General features: G+C 35.2%; 2 protein-coding genes across 3 annotated transcripts in view; one reads left to right on the top strand and one right to left on the bottom strand.

Moving 5' to 3' along the window:
• Nucleotides 1–27,052, bottom strand: part of LOC136825713 (antifreeze protein Maxi-like) — a 349,030-nt gene that overhangs the window by 228,587 nt on the left and 93,391 nt on the right. The gene's annotated exons all lie outside the window — the stretch shown is intronic.
• The window catches only part of LOC136825712 (galanin receptor 2a-like), a 513,143-nt gene continuing 500,326 nt past the window's right edge, over nucleotides 14,236–27,052 (top strand). Inside the window, exon 1 of one of the 2 annotated variants that reach the window (XM_067082474.1) lies at nucleotides 14,236–14,475. The gene's annotated coding sequence lies outside the window, so the exon portion shown is untranslated. The remainder of the gene's footprint in view (nucleotides 14,476–27,052) is intronic. The other variant, XM_067082478.1, reaches the window with a different exon arrangement.

Below are 27,052 nucleotides of genomic sequence, written 5' to 3'. Positions count from 1 at the left end.
GGTATTTGCAAAAACTAGAAGTGAATTTTTAAATAATATCCCTTCCATAGCTTAAGAATACTGATGATGGTAATTATTATTATTATATTATTATTATTATTATTATTATTATTATTATTATTATTATTATTCATGTCTACTATGCATTCCAGAGAATGAAATAGTGCTTATCTTAAACAACTTTTAAACCGACATATGGATTTCCAGGCTACTAAAACACGGAGAGTTTCTAACATTATCTTAATTTATGGTAGTGCACTGAACTGACGGATGTCCTTAAATAAGCCGTTTACTCTTAGGAGAAAGACCAACGTCTTGCCTTTCAACACACCGTTTCGAACAAGTGGTGCTTTATGACGTCACTGTGACACAGAGCCATCCCCCTTACCTAATTATTTTAAAAGATTTATATATCATCATACAGTGTATTAATTTGCTTTAAAAAATTTCTTATGGGCCAGGTATAGTGGAGGATACGCTATACAGACGTCACTGATACACGTCACCACTTCTGCGGATGGTTGGGTGGCTAAGCGCAGCTTTAACCTAATTTTCTTAAGTAAAAAAGTTAATGAAACACATATGGCAATGCACAATACTTTTAAAAATTAGGACGAAGGTTGAAACACTCGGTGCTTTAGTGGAATGGAAATTCATAAGTCGGTTTAGAAGTTGTTTACGAAAAACACTATGTCATGGCCTCTGGAATGCATAGCGGGAACAAGCTAAAATCTTTGCACTTGCGCAGTCAGGTTGGAAAGGATAAAATTCCCAATAATTAAGCGAAGGAAAGTATAACTAAGAAGAAACGAGCATGTATCCTCCTGTGCAATATGTAATGTGTATTTGCTTATTTTTCTGTGTGTAACAAGAATAGCCTTTGAAAACTAGACCTTTAGGCTTGCCGTCCTCCAGCCCGGGACCAGATTCATTCACAACTGACCTCAAAGTAAGTCAGCGGAATGACGGTAGCTTGGGTCAGCATCGGGACGGTACGTAACAGCCCAACAATCGGGACTTGCTGTCTTGACCCTCTCTTTGTATAACCGTCCTTTTTGGCGGTACGGGTTCACTTGTACGAGTATATTAAATAACGACGAATACATTTCAATCAATACTTATTAGTAAATAGAAAATATGAGATGTGTATTTAACGACAAACAATAATCCATAAACAAAGAGTAAAGGAAACGTGCTTTTCAAGTGTACTCTTAAAAGATTGAGACCAGCCATGTGAGTCGTAGCCACCGAGATGCGACACACCCTGATATTTGGAGACACCGTTTGTAAGGATATCATCCTCCCTGAGACAACTAAATGTTGCGCAAACAGCGACGCGGAAACTCCACTTGTTTAAGGACAACATAAATGAATGGAAAGGAAGTTGAATGAGCACCCGTGAATACCGAGAGAATTTGAAATATTGAAAACTATTGGCTAACTCGAGCCTTTTGTAGGTGTAGTTATCGTTTATATATATATATATATATATATATATATATATATATATATATATATATATATATATATATATATATATATATATATAATCTGTATATATATATATACATATATATATGTATATAATGTGTGTATATAAATATATATCATATACGTGTATATAATATATATATATATATATATATATATATATATATATATATATATATATATATATATATATATATATATATATATATTTATATATACATATATATGTATATATATATTATATATATGTACCGTATATGTGTATGTGTGTATGAGCGCGCGAGCGGCCGCTCACTCAAGCCAATATCCATGACCTGGTGCGAAAACTTCTGCCAATTTCACCATCAATGCCCTTATTAAATAAACTGAAACGTACGTTCAAGGATACTCTGAACATATAAACACACAGGGGCCATCCACTGGCAAGTTCAAGACGCACACGAGGCTCTGAAATCCCTCAAATGAGCGCCGAGGGCAAAGTTCAGCGAGGAAACCCACCTCGGCTCTCATACACTTGGAATGTTCGATAAGCTTTGCTGTAATCCGCAGATAATGACGTCACGCCTCAGAGGCCTCGGCCGCTTATTCCCAGCTGATGGATGCCGAGCCGATGACGATTTGGGCCTGATCTGCTGCTCTCATTGGCTGTCGCGGCTGTCTGTGTAGCATTGTCTGTGATTGTCTGACTCGCTGGTGCTCTTCCTTGTTCATGGTATGTCTGTATCTTTTCAACACTGTATAGATATCAGTCTGATTGAGCATAATTAATTTTCTTATTTATCAATATGTTTTGCCCAGGTGTACTCGTACAACTATCCTGGCCATTAATTTCACTTATATTTATTCATCAACTCTCTAGTCGATTTGCTCTACTCAAAACTAGAAATTGATAAATCTCTCTCTCTCTCTCCCTCTCTCTCTCTTTATATATATATATATATATATATATATATATATATATATATATATATATATATATATATATATATATATATATATATATGAAATTCTAAATCTATCTATCCTTAATAGATATCAGTCTGTTTACAACGCCCACTTCAGTATAAACAAGGATCTCTCACGTCCTGACATATATCCAAAACGCCCTTCATTATATATATATACATACATATATATATATATATATATATATATATATATATATATATATATATATACATGTATATATATAATTCAAAAATATTCAAGTATCAGTTATAATGAGAGAGAGAGAGAGAGAGAGTGAGAGAGAGAGAGAGAGAGACAGACAGAGAGACAGAGAGAGAGAGATCAGTAGACAAGCTAAAAACCATTTTTTAATCAGTAACGAGGAAGACATCTACAGTATATCGAATTTGTCTTGAAAGGAAACCACTAAAAGGGTCTGAGTGACAACAAATCTCTCGGAGATAAAGGCAGAGAATCCCGAAGCTCTAGTTACAGCAGATTAAATTCGGTTCGCGGCTTTGAGTTTCCTCATAGTAGGACGCTCACTCACTTTTGGGGAGTAATTTCCTGAATGAAGCGTTGGCAATGATTACTGAAAGTTTTTTTGTTTTTCACTGCTATCTTGATAAGCATACTTTTGTTTTGAAAATTTTCTTCTTTCACTGCTGTCATTTTACTCATACATTTATTTGTTGTTTTGTCGTTTTCTTTGTGTTTATCCACTTACTACTTTCATCCACATTTTCCAGTGCTTCTCTTCTATTGGCGCTCTTATTTTTACTTTATTCTTGAAGGTTCGCTTAGGAAATAAAAAATTATCTTCTTGTTTAGTGTGCATTGTGAATAACGAATAAAATAAAATAATAATACACGTATCTCCTCAGCATCAGTTGACGAGATTCAAGTCAATATGAAATTAATCTGATGGGGTGATTCTGGTGAATCTACTCTCATCAAGGTCTTGTATTCAGGTTATAATTACTTCACAGTAAATTGGAAATCTGATATTGCTACTCCACCCTTGGGACGTCGATGCCGCAGCGATTTGGCTCTCTTTTTAAAAAGTATTCTTGCGTAAACTTTAAACTCCCCACGTCGCCTCGCTGGCGAGAGAGCCGGGTTCGTCTTCCTGGCGGGACGTAACAGTATGGGTTTGTCTGTTAAAACCCAGGAAACCAGTGAGTCCATGCGAGATGGAGTTGAGTGGTGCAGCGTGAGTAAGAAGCGTGATGCGCTGCTGATGAGCCGTCTGTGTGGGTGTTTGAAGTGGTTCATATTCTGGGAGATTTTCGTGTGGTTTTTGTTCTCCGTTGTTGCCCGTTGCTGGCAGAAATGATTCTATATATATATATATATATATATATATATATATATATATATATATGTGTGTGTGTGTGTGTGTGTGTGTGTGTGTGTCTGTGTGTGTGTGTATAAAATATATAAATTTCTGGTTTCATTATCAGGATTGGAACCCAGGTCTTTCAATTGAAAGACCTGGGTCCGATCCTGACTTGAATCAGAAATTTATTTCTGTTCCACACGTGATTGTGTGTTGATTATATATATATATATATATATATATATATATATATATATATATATATATATATATATATATATATATATATATATATATATATATTCATCATGTTCCATATCTTCGTGATTCAGTTATACTATATAATATATACTGTGTATATATTTATATAAATACTGTATATTTACCTTTCTGGTTTCCAGCAAGCCTTTGGAGATATAAATTGTTAGTTTTGTGCCCTTTTCCAAACTGACTGCAATTCGCCAAAATCAACTAATATTATCAGGTTGACAATTCAAACTTAGGCCTGAAGAGGAACACTGGGATATGGCAAACGTGTCTAAAGCTGTGCCTACCCAGGGAAATCGAACCTTAGCCCTCTCGTTGGTGAGGTGAGTATCATGACCACTAAACACGCATGTGCGTATATGTCCACACATTCATGATGTATATGTTACAGGTAGATAGCGAAACCAGGCATTTCACGAACTGCCTGGCAGATAGCGAAATGCACCTCGGGACATTTGATCGCCCAGGGGCTAGTACTAAACACGGCGGAACAGTGACTCACCTACACTGTTTCCCCGTGTTTAGTGCTAGCCCAGAGGGTCAAATGTATTTCGCCGAGTTTAGTACTAGGCCCTGGGGGATAAAAAAATGTCCCTAAGCGCATTTCGCTATCTGCCTGAAATTTCAGGCAGTCCGTGAAATGCCTGGTTTCGCTACCTGCCTGTAATACATAAACACTATGTTATACAAAGAAGCACGTTGAGAAAGGTTTACATGTTACGTAACAGAAGGATCGTCGATATTTGTGCACCTAATAACAAAAGCTGCAGCGGAAAACCTTCACCGACCAATTCAGTTTCCTCCACAAGTTTTCTTTATTCATCCGGTCTGGGCAAGATGGGACATCAGTCAAGCTCTCTCCCCGCCAGTACATAAGAGAGCTAGGACACTCTCCACTCTTTTGAAATTCCTGTTGCATCTAATTTCAAAGGATTAGCGAACCCAGAAAATAATAAGGCAAAAAGGACAACTCGCTACAAAGGCAGCCTACAAAATGATGGAAAAATACATTGGGGGGCAAAGCTCTCCCATAGCCCTTTGTTAACTACCAAGCCCAATCAATAGGCACTTCAATTTGTACGTAGTCACTTTCCCAAATTACTCTGGTAAACACGGGACGGTTACTTTAATTAATTCCATTTTAATTACTGTTGATCAGTTAGGTTTTTTTTTACTGAATAACTGAATGCATCTACAAAAGGTGATGAAAACGTGTTTTGGAGAATACTTGTTGTTTTAAGGGGAGAGAGTCTTAAGCAGAAAACTAATTGGACTTTGTTCGACTTAATTGAGGTAATGGCAAAATTCCACACATAATTATTTCTGAATTATTCACAGGGCTCGCACAATTACGATATCATTCATACTTCGCTGACAGTCTTATTAGAATATTTTTTTACGGAAAATAGGTATTCAAAGTTCTGAGTTATTTGCAATTCTTATGCTACGAAGAGATAAGTGATATAAAAGAGTGTACTTGCTGATGCTGTCGTTCATTATATGACAATTCAATTGCATCAGTCGTTCTGGCCATATTCCGTTAAAGAATTTCATAATAAATTGGTCAGTGTTTGTTGTATAACCTCACCCAAACCATAGCTCAGTCACCCTATGAGTTTATCTATATATTATATATATATATATATATATATATATATATATATATATATATATATATATATATATATATATATATATATATATATATATATACTGTATATATATATATATATATATATATATATATATATATATATATATACTGTATATATATATATAATATATATATATATATATATATATATATATATATATATATATATATATATGTGTGTGTGTGTGTATACATATGCATATAAAATAAATATATATATTATAGGCTATATACAGTAGATACAGTATTATATATATATATGTTATATATAAAATATATATACATATATATATATATTATGTATATATATTACATAATCAGAATATTGTAATCTTAAGCTTGTATGGACGAATCTAATTCGATTCAAAGTAGTATTCAGAGATCTAGTAGTATATGAGGTACAAAACGTTGAAATCGAGAAGCTGCTCTTGAAAGAAGACTTGAACTAAATAACCAAATATCCAGCTGAACAAAGTCGCTTATAAACTACACAAGCATAATCAAATATGGAAATGGAACTGAATTTCAGCTGGTTTTCTCAAAGTCTGCAATTAGCGTCGGCATAAATTCCTTGTCTGGGTTAATACTGGCGATTCTCTCCTCAATAACTGGCAGAGATGAGAATTTCTCTCATTCTCCCTGTGTGCCGTAGAAAGGTAACAGCCAAGCAGAATAATGGAGAGCTAGTGGAAGTGGTGATGATAATGAGGACAGGAAGAGCAAAGCTAACGCCATTTCACTGGGCCGCCACAGCTACCTCATAAGTATGACTGAAGTAATTGCGACGCAAGAGGGAAATTCTTATACAAATAATTATGTGGCTTGAGTGCAATAAAAAAATTATTCATAGATACAAAAGCAGAAAATTGGCGAGGTGTCTATTTAACAGCGATGAAACTATGTGCGAGGGATAGGGAAAAGAGAGAGAGTGAAAGAACAAATTATTATTATTATTATTATTATTATTATTATTATTATTATTATTATTATTATTATTATTATTATTATTATTATTATTATTATTATTATTATTCAGAAGATGAACCCAATTCATATGGAGCAAACCCAATAAGGGGCCACTGACTTGAAATTCAAGCTCAAAAGAATATTAAGGTGTTCATTCGAAAGCAGTAACCGAAGGTAATGGGAAATACAGAAAGAGGAGATCGATTATTAGCAAAACAGATAAATTAACAGAATGATAAATAAACAAAACTATAAGTAAAATATTAAGATACAAGTTTAATTGTATTACGGTAGTAAAAACATCGCATCCTTAGCTTGAACTTCTGAAGTTTCAACTGCACGACATCCTCTGAGGGGCTGTCCAGCGGTGTGAGGAATAAGTTACGAACGAAATTTGCAATATAAAGGGAAGATGAGGTCTACAGGCGAGGAAAGACCTAAAGTGGTCACCGTTCGGTTTTGGTATAATTGAATCATAGCCGAATAATGCGTTGATTAATCAAATGACAAATCAGCTCGACCCGTGGAAGTCCCACGGGTATTGACAGCTAGGATATTATTACAGTCGCATTTGAAATTCTATAAATGAATTATATGATTTGTTTCAGAAATGATTACCCATGGCATGATCCAGTATTAATAACTATGGTAATAAGCAGAGGAAACTTTCAGGCTCAAAAATAATTTATTTAAATTAACTGAATATACAAATAAAATTCAAATGAAGTTGCAAGTTTTTTCCATGATAATGAGAATCATTACCATGTCTTTTTCAGTAAATCGAAATCTCTTTATTACAATAAGTATTAATTTGCTTATTTGTTGGTTATCTTTATTTTTCCTCTGCGGTTTCCCTGGCTGCAAGATTTCCGCTTGTTTTCTAGAGCCAGTGAACGCAAAATTTAACTTTCCAAGAGTAACCAGTGACTGGCTAGGTATCTTCTCACCTTACTGAACGTCGTCTGTCCTAGTGATCTTGTATCATAGCACTGGCCACTCACTGTGGAACCTGGAATATTTCTAGCGCCAAATTCACTCTTGGTATCAAAACATTCCTTCCTGCAAGAGCAACCCTTATTTATGAGGTTCATGTACACTGACATTTTCATTTCTAGTTCCACTTTAAAAAACATTGTGCAGAATCATTACTACAACTGACCCAGTTTTAAGCGATAGTTCTGTCGTCACATGGTAGGTAGAGCGAATACGTTTGATAATTCCACTGAGTAACGTTCCGCATCTCCTTGGTTATCACTCACAATTATATCTTCATTGAATTAAGTGCAGACATTTCCAGGGCGCAGTTTTAGAACATCTTCATGCAGAGAAAGGCAGGTAGAGCTCTTGAAGGAAAGTTTGACGCGTGAGTATCTCTCTTCTTGAAAATACAACTGACCGGATAAAACGCCCCTCCACACATGGCTCGGAATAGCACCTCCACATTGTCTGGTGCTGACGCCTTAATTCCAGTTCCAAGTTGAAGTTACCAAGTTCTAAAGTCTCTTTCCTCTTCTTTGGTTGAATATTGTTAAGCAGTAGATAATGCCTCACAAGCAGCCTGAGATGCGAGCGCTTGAAGCAGTATCAGTTACAGCTTCATCTGTTGTTCATGGATCATAAATTTCGCTTTTAAAAGGCGAACATATTTCCAGACTAATTAAAGCACGAGACCTCTTGAGCTGACATCACTTATGGCACTATACTGCAGTTACCAGCAACATGAAGTCCAACTTGTTAGCTTTTTCCCTTTCCATACTTTTTGTGCTCTGGGTAACTGTCCATTCAAGAATCGATGAATTATCGGGCCTGCTCCCCGCGCTAATGAAAAATGAATAACGACGTCGATTAACCAGTAAAGTGATAAAAATAAAGAACACACGAACTGTCAGAAAAGCTAAGGTAACAGCACGCGGAGCCTCAAGGGTAATATTAAGCACTCTTTCAACTTAAGAGCATCGGCGCCAGTAAAATAACCAGAAAGATTGGTTAGTCAGTTGGTTGGTTTAGATAAGTGGTTTTCAACCTGTGGGCCATGGGCAGTTCTGAGGGGGCCCATGCCACGGACATCTTCAAAATAGTATTTAAAAAATGAAAAATCACTTATAGTAAATGCAGGCCAGAGCTTTCTTTCATGAATGAAAATGCATAACTAATAAAGTGTTCTGAAAAATAATTCCATAAATGAAAATGGAAAACTAGTAAAGTGTTCTGAAAATGCTTTATAATAATTCTATTATTAACTATCATTACACAGTTCTGAAGGGCAGTGGGCCATGAGTATTTAGGGATGCCAAAATTGGGCCGTGGGCACAAAAAGGTTGAAAACCACTGGTTTAGATAAAACCGGTCATAGGCCAGACAAGCCGTTCCGCAGGTGATAGTAGCATGTAGAAGTCAATTAAAAGCCTCGTGTGGACCTCTGGACACCCACCAGGAAGACAGTTTTATAGGTTAACATAGTGAAAATACTTCTAAAATAAGAAGAAATAGGAAACGCAAAGCCTTGAGGTTCTTGGCCCAAAATTAATCACTGAAAATTTTTCAACTTCTGAATATATGATCGAGTGACTGACTTAATCCTGTAATCAGGTTTTCTAACAAATTATGTAAAAGTGTTCGTGTTGTAGCCAGAAATTAAACGCACCAAGGGAAGCAATATGTAAATGTATCTACGGAAACTATCTGTTCGTAAGAGAATCCAGTCGACGACGGTAATAGGATCTTGCGTCCTAATTATGCTAATGATAATTTTCCTTTGACGCGTATGCTGTTATAATCTACTTACGACCGCTGGCAGTTATGACTCCATGTAATCCACAATTAGTCAATGAACCTAATAACTAGTCATGTACAAAATACTCAAATTTCGTTTGTTTAAACTTTAATCATAAGTTATTTATAATACCTGCAATGGAAAGAAATTGAAATCAAGTTCATACCTAAGAGGCGGACGGAAAGTTTTGTGGTTGTGTTTAGCCCAAATCAAAAAGAATGAATATCAAAAGGCAGATAATAAAGCAATCAACAGCAATTTCTTTACAAACATCTTCAAATTAAATTAAAGGACGCATTGGACATCCCTCCCCCTCCCACCCCTGCCAAGTGAAAGCAGCAAGGTCATAGAAAATATAGGAGCAGCAGCCTCATAAGACATAGAAGATTTTCGAGTAACAAGACATTGACATCATCTGAATTATATAATTTTATATATATATATATATATATATATATATATATATATATATATATATATATATATATATATATATACACTCTAAGAAGTGTTCGAGGTGTTATCCTTTCTGTTCTTAAAAATGCTTTTGGCGAAAGTTTGCTGGCCATATGCCGTTCTCCATCTTGGATGGACTAACGATCGACTAACCACCAGGCGCCTAGTTCACTGCCAAAGTCAACTGGAGCATAATAGGATTGAAAAGAACATAACAAAAGATTTCTGGCTTTCTAGGGAATTTAACCTCTCGCTGGCGAGGCAACCAGCATAACAACAGGACTATGAAGGCTATTGCTCTCTCTCTCTCTCTCTCTCTCCCTCTCTCTCTCTCTCTCTCTTATAAATACATACATATATATGTATATATGTATGTATATATATGTATACATATATATACATATAGATAGGTTTATATCGATTCTAAGAGCAAGACCTGAATTCAGAAGTATATATATATATATATATATATATATATATATATATATATATATATATATATATATATATATATATTTATTTATTTATATATATATATATGTGTGTGTGTGTGTGTGATACACCTTGTTATGAATGTATGTGTATATGTATGTAGACATACTTGCTTTATTGTTTATATATATCTTTTTTATGTCCCTCTTCATTAATTTGTTTTTCTCTTCTCACGTGAGTACATTTCTGTGACAAAACAAATGTATGTCCAAATTATCGGATGGGGGTTCTCTATACGTCAAACTGATTCTCTTATGATTCTTCAAACACAGGTTGCACCCTCCTTCAAAGGAGCTGGACATAAAAATCTGCATTGTCTTGTACAGAGTGTACTGGTTAAATTCACCAGAAGCTTGCATCATTGTGATAGTATTTTACTAATTATGCGCATGATACGTTCGCATTCTTTAAATATCAGGACCTGGTTAACTAATTAATATTTAATTCACTGCACTTTGAGAATAGCTTACACCCAAGGGGAATTTCTAACAATAAGTACAATTGCCATGAGAGGGATTCATGTTGGCTGAGTGCATCAGTCACTGCTCCTATGCACCAGCCATAACGAAACGGGTTGGAATCCAAGGTAGAATGGAAGCGCTTATCATTCCCAATTCCATCTGAGTGTAGTAGTTATTCCTAAGGCACAGTGAATTAGATATTAATGGGATATTTCAAAAAAAACAAAAAAGTTAAGTATATCTTAGTTTAACCAGACCACTGAGCTGATCAACAGCTCTCCTAGGGCTGGCCCGAAGGATTAGATTTATTTTTTTTTTTTTACGTGGCTAAGAACCAATTGGTTACCTAGCAACGGGACCTACAGCTTATTGTGGAATCCGAACCACATTATAGCGAGAAATGAATTTCTATCACCAGAAACAAATTCCTCCTGTTCTTCACTGGCCGGTCGGAGATTCGAACTCGCGACCAACAGAGTGGCAGCTGAGAACGGAACCCGCTCACCCAACGAGGAACTATGGGATATTTCAGACTTATCATTTAAATGTACCATTATCTGAAACCGCCCCTTTAAACTCGCAAATGAATTGCAATCGTGTGAATGGGTACATTCCAATTATAGGAAAATGTTCTGGAATTGGACATCTATATGCATGTAGAAAGCTGTGATAAATTGATATCTTTCTTTACATCATCGTGGGTTTATTAGTGGCCTAAATCCTCCTGCTGCTAAGTGGTCTCAAATCCTTCCGGGGAAAGAAGAGCATCTTGGTGTATTTCCCCTTCGGATTTAAGGCTTTCATTGGAACGCGTTTCTAAAAAGTGTAAGGAATCGAGAGGTTATTACGCTCTGCTTTCCACACATCATCCTCCACATCCTTATCATTGTCTTTAGTGGATGCTATTTGAATAACAGCCACTTAATGACGGTGTTTTTCCTATAAATAACGCATTTCATCCTTACGCACTTCTAAGAAACCTCGACGTCCAGTAAACCTGAATAAATCATGCAGGTTCTCAACTCAGCACACCAGAAGTTCATTTCAGTTTCATTTAAATACCCCATGTTATCAAGCCACTGTAGGTTAATGTGTACAGTCAGAGAAATCGGATAGAAAGACAATACTTTCTCAATTTCTATGCTGGTAAGAATCCGAAAACCGAAGTCTTTTCACTCACATCCACAGAGCGAAAGTTTTTAACAAACTACCTGCGCATTTTGCATTTATATTTTAATCTTATTGACTAACTATCTATTTTTTCAATGAAAGTTCGGAGTTCAGATGATAAATAAACTTTCAGATGATTAGTGAAAGTCAAATGATCAATGAAAGATCACTCAGTAAAAGTTCTAAGTCAATGAAAGTTCTGAGTCGGTGAAAATTCAAATTCAATGGAAGTTCTGAGTTAATGAAAGTTCTGAGTCCGTGAAAGTTAAAAGTCAACGAAAGTTCTGAGTCAATGAAAGTTACGAGTCAGTGAAAATTCTTAGTCATCGAAAGTTCTGAGTCAATGAAAGTTCTGAGTCAACGAAAGTTCAGAGTCACTGAAAGTTCTGAGTCAGTGAAAGTTAAAAGTCAACAAAAGTTGAAAGTCAACGAAAGTTCTGAATCAACGAAAGTCCTGAGTCAACGAAAGTTCTGAGTCAATGAAAGTTCTGAGTCAACGAAAGTTCCGAGTCAGTGAGAGTTCAAAGTCAATGAAAGTTCTGATGCGCAATATACTGTAATACTTCGATAAATTGCTGATAGTCGGGAGGAAGTAGAGAGCGACAGACGGAGGTGAAGACTCATCAGTGTCGCCGATTTAGAAAACTGATAACGGCGGGAAGAAGGAAGATGATGGAGAGGAAGATGATGCTGCTTCGAAGAAGGAAAACAGAAAGAAGATGGTGGAGGAGCGAAAGAGAAGATGATGTGATGGTGCTAACAAAAATGCTAATATAAGAACATGAAAATGGCTGGGTGCTTAGAAAAGGTTGAACCGAAGAAAATGAAAACGACGGAAATAAAGGTATGTTTAGAAAGAGGTGAAGAGAAGACAGTAAAAATAAGGATGAGCGATGAATATAACGATGATAAGAAACACGTAATGTGAAGATGAGAAAGAACACAAAAATGCGAGCAGACGACAATGAAGATGAGGACCACGACGATGCATGGTGATTCGGAAATAGTGATCAGAGGATAATGATGAACGTGAAGTGGGCTACAATGGTCACGAATAAAACGTTAAACCTTGATGATAGAGGTAACAATGGAATGGAATATGAAATTTAGGCCAAAGGCCAAGCGCTGCGACCTACGAGGTCACCCAGATTTGAAAGGAAAATTGAGAGGGTGGAAAGTCAGATGGAAGGAAGAGAATATGACCGGAGGTACAGTAAGAGGAATGAAAGGGGTTGCAGCAGCTAGGGGCCGAGGGGACGCTGCAAAGAACCTTAAGTAATGCCTACAGTGCACAGCGTGAAGCGCACTGATGGCACTATCCCCCTACGGGGATGAAAGTGACAATAATTATAAGGCTGAAAATGACTACGATGGTAAGGGTGATGCTGAAGGGGAACAGGTTGTGAAGATATAGAAAGGTGAATGAAAGATAAAGTAAAAAATAGAAAACGTGAATATTAAATAAGAATGACGATGTAAAACACTGAAAGATAAAGTATGCAATGTAGAAAATTTTGATGACGATGATATATATATATATTTAAAGAGGAGATATATTAAGGAAATTATACACCAAAAATTACGTCGAAAATATATTACTAATTATGATTATTCAGATGATGAAACGGATGCTGAAAACGTAAAAGATAAAAGTCATACAGAAACCTGATGATGATGATTATGCCGTTGAACACGAAAAGTAAAAAGGGTAAAAAGACAGGGAAATGAAAAAAAAGAAGGGAGAAGAAACGTAAATTCCAATATTGCGACCAAATCTGAAACCTCCATTTTTCCCAAGGGAGTTTTTAAATTTCAGATTGAAGTTTATTGTCCCCTTACCGATTTTCATTTCTGTTAATTCCCAAACTCAAAATCGCCTGTGTGTTTCCTTCATAATTTCTGCTTAAACCCCAATGATGTTCCATCTCATCAAAGGTGAGGAGATCAAAAAAATTAACATATTTGTATCGGCCAGTATTGGCTCCCAGATCTCAATGCTGCCGTGATTGTATCTCATGGTAAAAAGTTAGTGATTGTTAACATCTTTAACATCTACAATCAAATTATCCTGCTGGTTTTCTCACGCGTCGGTCATCAGCCTTTCTCTTCCATACCCTTTCCCTTCCTCTATCCTTGCCCCAAACGTGGGAGTGCGCCTGCGCGGTGTAACGTGGCTACGAAGTGCGCATGGGTGCCAGGCTTCAGTATAAATGACAGTGACAGTAACCTGTTGCACCGAGTGTTAGCTGGTCGCGATCCGTGGCACCTCTCCCCACTCTCTCTCTCTACATCTTTCCCTCACTGGGGTGGCGCCGTTCCACCTGTTCCACTCGATTGACGAGGCCGATCCGTAGAGTTGTCTCGCAACTTTTTATTTTTTTCTTTCACCTCTTGGCTCTTTGTCTTTTCCTTTCCTTTCCTCGCACGTTTTTATTCGTTGCTTCGAGGTTATTTCCAGGTAAATAAAAACAAGTGTTGGAATACTATGACGAATACTTTTGGAAAGTAGAGGAAATTTGTCACTGAAGTGAGCTGATGCATCTACTATACTGATCTGGAGAAAAAAAAGAAACAAACTTTCTTCCTCTGAAACTTTGGAAAAAGTTACTGTGAGTGATCAAGTGCGTGACCTGGACAACTTGTCATTGAGAATCACGCACGTTGGTAGTTTCATGAGTTGAAAAACAAAATGGAAGATGAGTGCTTGCGATTAAAGAAGGATTTTTTAAATGTAAAACCGTTTATTTAGTAAGCAGATTACATAATATATATATATATATATATATATATATATATAGATAAAAAAACATATATATATATATATATATATATATATAGATAAAAAGTCATATATATATATATATATATATATATATATATATATATATATATATATATATATATATATATATATGCCCACGCATACTTATAGGTGTTATTCATGCAATTATATGAGTATACATGCGACTCAGCGCATGTTTTAAGAAAAAAGTGCTTAGAACTTCATCCTGTAACTCATTGTGTTTGACTATTCATAATGGAATCATATGCGCGAGGCGCATGAAAGTTAAGAGGACTTGTGAATTGATCTACGAAGTTTTCTCTAACGTCTTCAAGGCATTTTCCGAATCGCGCAAAATTCTGGCTGCGTTCATCATTTTTCGGTTTCTCCACGAAGAACTGGTTGATGTAGATAAGTATATGAATAAAGAAACAAGAAGGTTATGTTTTGTCTCTCATTCTCACACACACACACACACACACACACACACACACACACACACATATATATATATATATATATATATATATATATATATATATATATACATTATATATATAAACATGCATATATATATATACTGTATATATATATGTATATATAGTGTGTATATATATATATATATATATATATATATATATATATATATATAAAACGCGTTTATGCCTGTATACTGCACACACGTAAACAGAGCAAAACGCACTTAATCCCCTTTTATATGCACACACACACACACACACACATTACTGTAATTAAACCAACACTTTTGGTGCCAGGCTATGGCGCAGAAGACCAACTCACCATCACTTAACGAATCATGAATTGTAAACCTGTGACTAATCAGGCGACCATTGCATTTACTGCCCTTCATCGTAATTTCAGGCCCTCGGGAGCGGGGAGGCTGCCGGGTGGGGGCAGGGAAAAGAATACTGGTACTTTAAACTGAAACAGTTATTTAACAATTTTCGCCTTCACACGCACTGTTATTTTCCACACGCCAGGATGGTTGTTCATTGTCCATTAGGATGGATGTTATTCCTTTGTATCTCCATTACTTGTTTTGTAATTTCTTTTTGTTTTTATGAGCCATGGCTCACTTCCTTTGCTGCTGACGCGTGTAATCCAGAACCCTCATTTGCTTTCTTGTTTTTGACTTCGATTTCTGGCAGAATCTGTCGCTTGAAATCATTTTAAACAGCGGAAAATAATGCCAAAATTATTCCGTTTATATTATGTTTAACTGAATAATCTTAAAACTGCATCACTCTGTTAATGAACAATTGGTTGTCATTAACCCATAACCATCAAAGGGTATTTATATATATATATATATATATATATATATATATATATATATATATATATATATATATATATATATATATATATATATCACAAAAAGTAACCAAACAACTTCACTGTGTATTTATATTTATTCATCTTGTGTTAGGCTTATTGAGAGGGCTAACAGGAGGATGGATTTTAGGCTAACAGGAGGATGGATATATATATATATATATATATATATATATATATATATATATATATATATATATATATATATATATATATATATATATTTGTATATACACGCATGTGTGTGTTTGTGTGTCTGTGTGTGCATGAGTATGCGCGCGCTCATAACAGATTAGTCTCCATCCCGTTTGTCATCGTACTACAAAGAAATACATCTCTGAAGAACTTGAGAATCATAAAGATCGATTTCTTGATCTTAAATACCCGTACTCTTTTGATCTTTTTTTTTTCTACCGTTTCCTTTTTAATGGATAATTCTTTTCTTTTCTGGAAGAATTCTGGTACTGATTCCCTTTTCTTACCTCACGTGTTTATAACTTTATTTTCTCTCTTTTTATCTCAAGGCGAAGTGCTACCGAAAGTACTTCTCGGCACCTCAATTCTCTCTCTCTCTCTCTTTATTCTAAAAAATGTAGTGGAATTAATCAGTCTTTGTCATTTTACTAACTTCTTTTCAGTTTTCAAAAAAGCTGACCCTTCATACTTGCGTTTCTTTAATATCAAATAAAAATGAATTGACCAATTTTTGTGGCTTCTTTCAAACTTTTCTTTAACACCTCAGCATTTATAAGGTTTCATTACAACGAAATTGAATTGAGTGACCTTTGTGTTCCTTGAATAGTCCTTCGTATTTTTCAAAGAACTTAGCACCTCAATTTTTCATTTTTTTCGGACCATATGCAGTTCTGTCGAGCAATCATATTTTTTTCATTCAGTTCATTTCAATGCACTCAAGACGTCGTGACATTTATTTCTCTCTTATTTCAAACTATTATTTTTTTTTTATTTCACGAACTTCAGACATGTCTTTTTATATTCCTCTAAAGATGGAATGGGAATGAATAACTTTCCCGGCGAGGTGCGGTAAACTTTACTGTTTCTCTAAATGGATTCGAGCGTATGGCCACAAAAACCATGATGGCATTCAGTCATTTAATATCATCCGATTTCACTTCTTTCATTTATATCTGCAATTAATAATTTTTCAATCTTTCGTCTATTTATGTATTTACTTATCAGCTGCAAAGGCAGATAAACGTAAACGCAAAGTGTAAGACGATTTTAATCTTCATTTTCTTAATTTTCATTTTCTTGATCTTCATTTTCTTAATTTTCATTTTCTTGATCTTCATTTTTTAATCTTCCTTTACATAAGCTTCATTTTCTTGATCTTCATTTTCTTAATCTTCATTTTCTTGGTCTTCATTTTTTAATCTTCCTTTTCTTAAGCTTCATTTTCTTAAGCTTCGTTTTCTTGATCTTCATTTTCTTAATCTTCATTTTCTTGGTCTTCATTTTTTAATCTTCCTTTTCTTGATCTTCCTTTTCTTAAGCTTCATTTTCTTTATGTTCATTTTCTTAATTTTCATTTTATCAAACTTCATTTTCTTAATCCTCATTTTATTAATTTTAATTTTCTTAAACTTCATTTTCTTAACCTTCATTCTCTTAATCTTCACGTCCTCACTTGACGGGTGAGGAAAAATGACTAGGCAGGAGGAGTGAGGGACAGAGGTAAAACAGAATGAAAGAGAAGGATATTATGCCAGAATTAATTTGAAAAACACGAGAAGTAATCTGTAAAAGACGCGATGATCAAACAGGCGGTGCAACATGAAAAGCGAAGCAGTGAGAGAGAGAGAGAGAGAGAGAGAGAGAGAGAGAGAGAGAGAGAATGAATAATAGTGAAAGAGTATAGAGTATATCACATGTTTAATGTTTACACCATATAATGAAATGTTAAGTTCGTAGGAGGGAAAAAGAATTTCTAGCTTAAGTACTCAATCATTAAATTATGTCAAAGAATATTAATATCCAAAGAGAGAAAGATTGTACTAGTTTTCTTTCTGAATCGTAAATACTGCCATAAGACGAACAAAACCCAACGAGTTACAAGACTGACAAAAAAATAATAAACAAAGACACACGACACACACAACAATAAAACATGATGTGAATGAAAGAACAGAAACCAAGGAATGAGTGAAAAAGTTAAGTATCACTTTAAGCATAAGTGTCACCTCATGTCATAACAAAATACTGATATAATAAGCGAGAATGTTAAAAGAAAATTGATGTTTATTCATCTGCTGCCAATAAGGCTCGAAATAAACCCCTCTCAAAACGAGCGATCTATTTCCCAAAGTGTTATATCTGCCAATTCCGGCTCCCAGTTTCGCCCCCGGTGCTTTGCCTTGTTTTCTGAACTTGTTTTCGAAAACTTTTTTTTTTTTTATTGATGGGAGGCTTTTCTATGCCTAGAATATATATCAGAATGGAAAATGCTTTTACTGAAACTGTGGAAATAACACGTCGACGATTAAATTAAAATATCTGAAAGTAAGACGACGACAATGAAATTTTAATTCTTTCACTCATATTTCTTCGTTGCTGATAGGTTTGCTTGATGTCTGGAATATATGGAAAACTAAAAAGTAATTCTTCCTGGAAAACATAGCTGATGGAACGGGAGATCATTAGTGTGATTCGGTTAGGAAAACGTTGTGGTTTGCCATGAGATTTTCATTAAGATTAAAATGTATCAAAATTAAAAGAATATTTTTTTTTTATAAATACTCACCTATTATCGTATCAGGCACTAAAATTTTTATATTCTAAACTCAGCCAAACTTAATTGGGCCTAATGTCACGTAACCTAACATCGCATCTGCTTGACCCCTCCCGAATTACTGAACGTGATATAATCCAGAGTGAACTAGCATCACAGCTGCCTGACCTAACCTAGGCTGCACTACCCTAAACTGTATCTAACGTCATAGTTGCTTCCCTAATCTTTGCCCTAACTTCTTAGAACTTCTCTAATTCAACTTAGCCGAACACCACACAGTACAGTATATCTTAGTTTAACCAGACCACTGAGCTGGTTAACGGCTCTCCTAGGGCTGGCCAGAAGGATTAGATTTATTTTACATGGCTAAGAACCAACTGGATACCTAGCAACGGGGCCTACAGCTTATTGTGGAATCCGAACCACATTATGACTAGAAATGAATTTCTATCGCCAGAAATAAATTCCTCTAATTCTTCATTGGCCGGTCGGAGAGTCGAACGCTGGGCCAACAGCGTGCTAGCCGAAAGCTCTACCCACCCCACCAATGAAGAACTGCCGAACATCACAAGCGCTCGAATAAAGATATGGGCAAAGCGGTTACAAAATATAGAAACAATTTTCTTCCTTCCTTCATCTTTTCTCGGTTACTTGGTAAGTTACAGTCAGCAGAATTCACTTCATGTAATGTTCACAGTCTCACAAAAGGACCGTTTGACATACAGTATAACCAGCCGAATATTGTCACTGTTTTCAAAATTAAGTATTGATGTTCTGTCAACTGTAAAGATTACAAATATGTTTTCCTGGTGCATGCCAATGATAAGTGACAGAGTTCGATAACCTATAAGTCATTTTTTATTGAATTAGACAACAAATCTTATGAAAGATAGAGAAGAAAAAATGTGTTATTGTGGTTTCAGCTCTCAGCTTATTTCTATTCATTCATTAACCTTCATAGGTAATGAACTTACTCAGTCATAGGTAATTAATACATAAGGTGAATGAAAATTGATATTAATTACTCATGCATGAGTAAATAATATAAATCCTCATCCATCAAACTCACAGAACAACGCCCTATTTTCATTTCTTCCCAATCTCTGCCCCGCCCCATCTCGCCAGCCACGTTGTTATTTACCCATTCCCTCCCCAATCAACACGAATTCATTTCTTCATCCGATGATTAACCGAATCTCTTCCGAGTGTCTCTGTTGTTGTCTTGCACCCCACCCCACCAACACCCCAGATTTCGGGACCCCATTACTCTCTCAGAGAGAGAGAGAGAGAGAGAGAGAGAGAGAGAGAGAGAGAGTAGTGTCGATCTGTTTTCCCATTACGTCCGCAGCTGAGACGAGACGTTTCTTGCCTTTTACTTTTTTCCATCTCTCTTGTCGCTTTTATTCCTGTTACTCCTGTTGCAGCAGGAGATTGCAAGGATCCCTCCGGATGACATTCCATTGCCGTTGGGATGACTTGCACGAGACGTGTTATCGATTGGGATATTTTCGTCCGTGGGGCGTATGTATGTATGTATGTATGCGTGAATATTTGAATGCGCATGTCCGCTATTGTATTCGTGAAAAATTCTACTTTCACATATGTGTATATGTATATATATATACATATATATATGTAGTGTATTTTTTCACCATACCACTATTTCCCCTGTAGAATGGTTGGTACACCATAGGGACAAAGCCCTCTAGTTCCCTGCTAGTCCTTTACACTTCTCTTGACCCAGCTGACAATGGTACCATTTACAGCTAGATCAACTGGAGTTCTGCAACCCAAAAGTCAAACTATAGCCCAATGCTTTATCCTGGAGCTATATATGCATACAAACATACATATGTACATTCTCACATTCAGCTTACGTCTTCCCCCCTTCCTCGTGTAGCCTTCCTGATATTGACTTCAAGTTGTTCAGTAAAGCGTCATCTTTCCTCTCCCTAGTTTAGGAACATTATCATTCTGCATAAAATGTTTTCCCATTATTACATCACGTTTTCCTTCAGTTTTTCATTCCTGATTCTTACTCTGACAATTATGTCGTTACTGCCCTTGTCTCCATAGAATTAGTTCTGCCTTGCTTAGTGGACTCTGAATTCTTTTAATTTGAGCAGCTAAAGCAATTTAATTTCATGAAATTTAGTGGTGATTTTCGTTCTCTAGAAAAAGATTTAAATTCACCCAATGCCTTGTCGTCATCATGCGCCATATTAAAGATTTAAAACGACAAACTAAGTCCTATACTGTAATACTATACTAGAGTGCCAGGTCTGACGCATATTCAAATATATATATATATATATATATATATATATATATATATATATATATATATATATATACATATATACATGTGTGTGTCCTGAAATGAAACTTTAATTTAGACACAGGCATACCAATTTTAAAAGTGATAGGGACATATATAATAAGTATTTCCATTTAGGCTAAACCGGGACGATTGTGAAACCATTTAATCGACGGCGTCATCAAACCGAGCAAACAAAAGAACCCGCATTATACAAATCGGTCGAGCTGCTGGAATCACGGATTGACGGATATCATCAACCATCCAAAAATAGAAAAAAAAATGGAGAGAGAAAAAGACTGAATAAACAAATAAGAAGTCAAAGGTGGAACTGCTTGTGTTTACAAGTAAATCAGGTAAGTAAACAATGAGAGTAAAGGATATAACCTTTCAATAATTCTTCTTTTAAATCTATTTGTTAGGGCGGAGTCTGACTTGCCCAGTCAGTTTTATATATATACACACACACACACACACACATGTATATATATATACATACTGTATATATATATACATATATATATACGAGCTTGCTTGCTCAAGCTGCGCGTGCTGGAACCCAGTGCTGCTGTCTCCTCTACCCTCCCGATCCCCTACCTAACCCGCACCCACCCGGGGCTGACAAACAGGTTTGCATGAGGAGGGTGGATGTCTTCCCTACCCTCCCATTCCCCTACCTACCCGCCCCCATCCGGGACGGACAAACGGGTTTGCAGGCGGAGGGTGGCTGTGTCATGTCTCCCCTTCTCTCACCCGGGAAGGACAAACAAGATCCACTCGGATTTTATTACTATATATATATATATATATATATGTGTGTGTGTGTGTGTGTGCGTGTGTACATACATATACATACAAACACACACACACACACACACATATATATATATATATATATATATATATATATATAGAGAGAGAGAGAGAGAGAGAGAGAGAGAGAGAGAGAGAGAGAGAGAGAGAGAGAGATTCGTAGAAAAACAGATAGATAGTTAGTCAGCAAGATATGTTTGTGTGTGTATGTATGTACGTATTTTTCTCTTTGGAAGTGGGAGCACCGGAATAGTAAAGTGCTTTGATTTTTAAGAAAAGACGAGGGAGAAAAATTAAAGTAACTGTATTGTTCATTACCGGCTTGGCAAAATCTACTTATTATGGCGGTCATCTTTAAAGTAGTTTACAGTTTCGAAATACAAAATAAGAAAACAGAATACTAAGAGAGTGAACCTCTCTTGACGTTTATAAACATAAAAATATATATTGGTAACAACTGACATCAATCATAAGCAGATGAGATGAAAACAATAGATACATAAAACTAAAAGAACGAGAATCAGGGCAGAATCGGTTCCTAAATGAACTGCTTCACAACTGTAATGCAAAGCTAAGTCTCCGTTAGCCTTGACCGAGAACTTGAAGAGCGTCTTGCGTCTAAACGACAGAAATCTAAACCTTTATTGATTGGCAGACCACGTACATTGTCCGCACTGCAAGATTTGCAGAGGTAACGCTGCACGTGATTCCGGATCACAGAGGACACTTAGTGCTACCTTCAACTCATAATTTTCCTTCTCGTCAAACTGCCAGAAATCAAGATTATGTTATCTAGACTTACTATATACAGAATGAAAATGTTATTAGTGACATATGCTTAGGCTTCATATCTTTTGCTTTAATGTTATTGGAATATTGTTCAATCTCGATGCCAGCAGCCTCCCTGAAGCTTCCACTTTTAAGAGTGAATTGCTCCAAGTGAATCGTTCCTTTTCTCCAATAATGAGAACTATAATGCTGATCTTGGAACGGAATATCATGTGTGGCTCTCTTTGAACAGGAAACTTTCACATTCACCTTCGAGCCTGCACTTCAAGAAGTAGTGCGTGCTACTCGCTTTGTCAACCTTCAGCATCCACTGTACCGCCTTAGTCGACAGACGGGTTGCATTTCGTATACTGTCAGACTATGGAACTGCCTTCCGACTCTGATGCTCGTATCAGTAAAAGTAGTAATGACATAACTACTTTACTCTAAAGTAGTAACACTACTTTAATGCGTTATGTACATTTCTGTTTTCTAACTTATATCTCTGCCTTATACATTTCTGGACTGGCTATTATTATTTTGTTATTTATTTGTTATTGCTCCTTACTATTTTTCTTCACATATGGCATTCGGTTCATTTATTGGCTTTTATTCTCAATAATAATAATAATAATAATAACAATAATAATAATAATAATAATAATAATAATAATAATACTGAATTGATATGTTCAGTTTGATGCCAAAAGCAGATGCGATGACCGCGCTAATTGTGCTACCCAGGTCCAAATGAAGTAAAGGGTGGGGTGGGGGAGGGGGCGAGAAGTCAGTGGGTGTAACTGACACCAACAGAAAAATTATATTTGAATGTCCTTCAAACTTGCTGTTTACATACATATGTACACACACACAAAATATATATATATATATATATATATATATATATATATATATATATATATATATATATATATATATATATGTGTTGAAGAGAGAGAGAGAGAGAGAGAGATCCACAAATACTCCTTAATATCGAATTCACTTTACCTTGAAATCTCCTACATCCAAGGGGGAATTATAATTGATAAGTACATGAGTCCTGGCAGGGGAGATGCACGTATTAATCATAGCTCCCCTTAATATCGACCTCATTTTACCTTGACTCCCTGAAATTTATAAATAGTTATAAATTTCATCAATTTCCCAAAACCTAATTATAGAAACTGAAACCTCTTTTTTAAAGAGTTGCAATAAATAACTGCATTTGGATAACTTTTAATATACTCTCTGTAGACAACAGTACTCAGTTTTATATACATGCAAAGTATAAAAAAATTTCTTTATTGCAGCAAAGCTGAATTTACTATTGCTGTTGCCAGTGATTCAAAATCTTAAAACCTAAGAAATAAGATTATCATTGAGTAGGCATTCATTAGAAACGATTTATTAAAACATGACCACTAGAAAACAGCTCAGTCTATCAAGATTAACATCACATCTGGTAAATTATACAGCTGCGTTTTTATTGTTGTGAAAACCTATTTAGCTCCAATTCACATTTAATTAGACATTATGAACGAATATTCTGGAATTAATGATGGTCACTTCCTTAGTGCAAAGAACATAAATTGCAATACAATTCAGTCTTACTGTGTATTTAAGAAATATACGAGCGGGGTACATGACAGCCAGGTATGATTTTATACAAATTATGGTTATGTCTTTAAATTATCTTTGCATTAGGAAGGTTAATATCACAGGATTAAAAGGTGCCGTTGAGGTCGCTGAACTTTGCAAAACATTCAGATCTTTCTGAATGAAAAAGTTTAGAACTGTATTCAGTTCATATAATGACTTAACAAATGTAAGGATTTTTGCGGGGTAATTTGCGTAACACGCCTTTGATATCTGTTAAGTGTTGCCACGTACAGTAAGCAATTTTGTCTTCCACTAAGTAGAGTGATCTGTTGGTTTGTTGCGTATAAGCAGGTACTACACAAGTACGGTATTATGATATATATATATATATATATATATATATATATATATATACATATATGTGTGTGTGTGTGTGTTTGTTTATGTGTTCTATGAGTGCCATGTACTTGAATACTGCATATGTACTGAATCTGCACCATTTACACTTACATGCATGAGCGTATACACACGCACATATACATAAACACACACACATATATATTTATATAATTATACATCTGCATTTACATATATGTGTGTATATATATATGTGTGTGTGTGTGTGTGTGTGTGTATCATAATACTCTACATATGCAGTACCTGCTTATACGTAATAATCCAACACCTCACTCTAGTTAGTGGAAGACACAATTGCATACCGTACGTGTCAACACATTCATATCCAAGGTATAATGCTATATAATTTTACGCAAATTACACTGCGAAAATATTTTCATTTGCTAAATTATTATAAGACCTGAATACAGTTCTGAAACCTTTTATTCAGAAAAATCTAAATGTTCTGCAAAGGTCAGCGGCGCCTTTTAATCCCGTAATATTACCCCTCCTGACACGAAGAAAATTGAGACCTAACCGTAAATTACGAGTATATAAAATCATACCTTGCTGTCATGGATATTTCTTAAATGCACGACATGACTGAATTGCATTGCACTTTCTGTTCTTCGCTCTAAGGCGCTTGCCATCGTTAATTCGAGAATATTCCTTCCCGCATCCTAATCAAACCTGCATTTGAATTAAACAGGTTACTGACAACAAAAAAATGCGGTAGAAATGACAAAATATGATGTTAATCTTGATAGACTGAGCTGTTTTCTAGTGGTCATGTTTTACTAAATCGTTTCTAATTAATGCCTACCCAGTGATAATCTTATTCCTTAGGTTTTAAGATCTTGATTCACTGGCTGCAGCAGTGGTAAAATGAGCTTTTCTGCAATAATGAAATTTCTTCTATTTTACTTCTTTTTGAAACTGAGTATTTTTGTCTACAGAGTATATAAATTATCTGTTACAACTGCAAAAAAATATGATTCCCAATTCTATAACTAGGTTTGTAAAAATTATGAATTTTTTAACTATTTATAATTTTTAAGGAGGCAACGAAAAATGTCGATATTAATGGGAATTATGATTAATATGTGCATCTCTCCTGCCAGGGCTCATGCATCAGTTATAATTCCCCTTGGGTGTAAGATATCCCAGCGCAAAAAGAATTCAGTATTAAGGAGTATTTGTTGCTCACTCTCTCTCTTTCTCTCTCTCTCTCTCTCTCTCTCTCTATATATATATATATATATATATATATATATATATATATATATATATATATATATATATATATATATATATATATATATATATATATATATATACATATATATATATATATATATATATATATATATATATAACATATGGTATCTATATATGTATGTATGTATGTATGCGTGTGTAAAACAGCAAAGTTTGAATGACATTTAAATATAATTTTTCATTTTGGTGTCAGTTATACCCACTGACTTCTCCCTCCCCACCCCACCCTTTTATTTCATTTGAACCTGGGTAGCATAATTAGTGAGCTCATCACATCTGCTTTTGGCATTAGACTGGTTAATGTCAATTCGTTGTTATTATTATTATTATTATTATTATTATTATTATTATTATTATTATTATTATTAAGAAAGATCATTAACTTGCAAAGCTAACTGAAGAAACGAATGTCATATGTGAAGAAAAATAGTAAGGAAAGATATCAAATACATAAACTAACAAAAGCAAATCCAGAGAAGGGTTTAAAATACTTGTATATGAAAAGATATAAGTTAGAAAACCGACATGTACTTGGCCCTTTAAAGTAGTATTACTACTTTAGAGTCAAATAAATATCTTATTACTACTTTCACTCTTACGAGTATTAGAGTCAGGAGGCAGTTCCATAGTCTGACAGGTGGTACAGTGGTTGCTTGAAGCACCGCAAAATGACTAGCACGCACAACTTCAGATGAGGACTTAGGGTGAATATGGAAGCTCCTTGTCAAAGGGAGCCAGTCATGATACCTCCCTGCTAAGGTGAGAATTATAATTGTCAGTATTGGGGGAAAATGAACCTGCTCCAGGGAGGCTGCTGATGTCCAGAATGAACAATATCTAGATTGAACAACAGCCCCATAACATTAGAACAAAGGTTCTATGGGATGTGTAACTAACAACTTTATCATTCTACATAAAGGTAGCTTTGATAACAGTATCTAGATTTCTAGTAGCTTGATGTTTTTCAAGTGCTTTAG

The sequence above is a fragment of the Macrobrachium rosenbergii genome, chromosome 39 (assembly GCF_040412425.1).
Source record: "Macrobrachium rosenbergii isolate ZJJX-2024 chromosome 39, ASM4041242v1, whole genome shotgun sequence".
Taxonomy (NCBI): domain Eukaryota; kingdom Metazoa; phylum Arthropoda; class Malacostraca; order Decapoda; family Palaemonidae; genus Macrobrachium; species Macrobrachium rosenbergii.
Note: the sequence above shows the minus strand (reverse complement) of the source record. Positions and strands in the feature narration are given on the sequence as shown.